Genomic DNA, 3,030 nt, shown 5'->3' on the forward strand with positions numbered 1-3,030 from the left:
GTTACAACTGCAGAGATGTGCAAAGAGAAGACTCTACCTTGTGGCCAAGGCATTCAGTATCTCCAAAGCAGGGTCAGGAGCACCCACTGCACTCATTCCTTTCCCTGGTCTGTGTGTTAAGCACAGGATATTCCCCCTTTGCATTGCTGAGTGTGCCAATGTCAGAGCTGCAGTGTTCCAGCAGAGGAACCCACACCTGCTCTGGAGCACTCAGTGCCATGAATTGTCACCCAGTGCCAGCTCCTGCCACACCTGAGGTGCTGTCTTTAGAAACCCACACTAAATTGAAAGTCCCTCCATACATATTTATAACTAAAACCTAAAGATTTCCTTTAGTTTTGCTAAAACTTTTGCTTTCCTTTTAGATTTGCTTTAAGATAAGCATTCCTTTTCAAGACCTCTCCTTCAAGAAAATGTCATGGATGTGTTTGTTATGTTCCCCCTTCCACACAATATTATTTTAGAAAGAGATCCAACATTTCTGCTTTAAAGCAGTGCTTTTCTAGCTTCACTTGGCTTTTCAGCTCTGCTTGTGACACTACTCAAGGCAGCTCTAGCTCTTAGTGATGATTTCTCAGTGACCCTCACAGTCCTTCAAAGATGAGTCTTTGATTTTTCTAAGATCTGTGCTTCTTGACATCTTTGTCTTTCCTTTTGCACGCTGCAAACTTAATCAGCAGGACTGCCTGCTGCACTCAGAGTGTTTGTTAAAAAGAAAATGAAAATGTACTTACACTGCTGGGGTATATGAGTGGCAGAGGAAGCAGCAGAAGTGGAATGAGAACAACGAGCAGGAGATTTCTGGATCTGAGGATCTCCTTCATCACTGCCATACTCCTTCTGGTGGCTTTCTTCTCCTTCAGATTCTTCTCTGGTTCCTCAGATATTCCAATTTTCATGCCACGCTTTCCTTCACCTGTGCCTGGATTTCCCCCAAAAAACTCTCACAACCTCATCTCCTATTCCCACAGCCACCTAAAATATCTTTCTTACTTTATTTGTTCTTCAATCTGTTGTTTTGAAAAGGTTTTTCAATTAAAAATACATTCAGTTTAGGTAGGGCTCACCAGAACATCCAAATTATTATCACACCATAACATGCAGAGGTTTGCAAGTTGGAGCATGGTGGTCTTTTGACAAATTTTCTTTTTCATTCAGACTCACAGTTGTAGATGTGTTGTATCCTTATTCCCATGTCTTATAAAGTTTTTTTCTTCCATCATCTAGTAGTGTCGTTTCCTTTTCATAAACCAGGCAAGATATGTTTTGAGCTGCTGCTTTTCCTCCTGTTTGATAGTCTGAAAATCTCAAATACAGCTTCTTTTCTGCTGGAAGATTACTAAACCAAACAATTTATTTTCCAATACATAGAAGTAAATTTTCAGGTATTTCTTCTTTAAAGAAAAAACCAAATCCCCCCTCCATTTGCAGATCCTTCAGATTTTATTTCTTTGCTTCTATTTTGTATCTACCTTTACCCTACTTTTGCCCTGAGCTTGGAATTCACAGGGCAGTAATTCCAACATGGATTATACTTGATCTCAAGACAAAAATTTGTTAAAAAGCTACAGGCAACTCTACTTCACCAATGAGAACTGCAGAAGGTAGAAGTTGCTCCACCCATTGTCCCAAACCCAGTCAGAACACTGAGAAAATCAACGGCCTTTTGACATTCCCACAAATACATAAAAAGACCTTTTTTAGGCTGCTGAACAGTTTGTTATTGTTGCAAGGTCCCTGTGCTGGTGATAAATAAATAATTGTTGTTTTCTGAACAGGATCTTTTGTCTTCGGGTGTCTTCCATCACAACCCTTGAATGTCACTAATTCAGAAGGCAGGGGCTGATCTCTGTACCGACTCCTGTGCCTTGAGTAACCACAGGGTTCCAAATCAAATTGAGAATTTTTAGACTTTCTGCTCTTGTCTTCTAGGGGGAAAAAACATTTCTCTAACTCTTCTGTTATTAATGTTTTTTTTGTGGGGCAGAAAGCACTGGAAATTTAGAACCAAACCCACTGGCTGGTTACATGCACCATCTGTAGACAGACAAATGTATATTTGCCCTGTATCTCATGGGAAGAACATATCTAGGATTTTCCATGCCCCCCCAAACTTGCTTGCCTGTCTTCTGCCAGAAATCTAAAAGATACAATTATTAATTTCAGGAAGAATTTACCCTGCACATCAAACTCCTCTGCAAGGCTGCATTTGCCAGGTTTCCAGTGAAGAACTGAGCTCCCCAGACTGGACTGTGATGCCTCCGTGACCCTGAGTCCTGGAACCTGGCAAATGCAGCCTTGCAGAGGAGTTTGATGTGCAGGGTGAATTCTTCCTGAAATGAATAATTGCATCTTAGGTTTCTATACCTCAAAACTTTCATCAAACAACAGAACCTTGAGACCTTTCAGGTAAATTCAACAACTAGATCTGGAAGAAAATTTATAGTTAATGTGAAGATTTTGGGTTGGCCAATAGAGCTCAGGATCTCTTTTTTCAGCAGTTTCAGAGAAACTAAGTAAATAACAAAAGAAAAAGGTCTAAAATGTACATAAAATGAAAATTTGTTTTATTTTAAATGGAAAAATACAATCTTATTTCGTATTTTTATGATCCATAAGATCAAAGGGTGGATAAAATGTGCCATTTAGGGGCAATGGTTTTCTAACCTGTGAGATAACAACTGCCCATAAAGAAGATTCAGTCCAAAGTGATAAGACAAAAACTGAGATAGGGAGAAGGCAACCTACACCTGCATCTTAAGCAATTCTGAGGCAGGGAAGTGCCCTAAGCCCAGGGAACTTCCCTGAAGGCAGAGTGCTCCTTCCCACCTGAGCCCTGGAAAGAGGAGGCACTCTCATTTCTGTTTATTATCTCCTTCAGAGGGAAGGGCTGTTCCCTCTTCTCTCTGGTACAGTTGCTGCCATGTAGAGTTTCACAGTCTGAGAGAAGCAATTACTCAAGCTGAAGTTGCAAAATAGTAAATCTACTGCTGAAATCAATACAGTGCAAAGGCAAGGACTTTTATGTAG

This window comes from Geospiza fortis, unplaced genomic scaffold, assembly GCF_000277835.1.
Source record: "Geospiza fortis unplaced genomic scaffold, GeoFor_1.0 scaffold638, whole genome shotgun sequence".
Lineage (NCBI taxonomy): Eukaryota > Metazoa > Chordata > Aves > Passeriformes > Thraupidae > Geospiza > Geospiza fortis.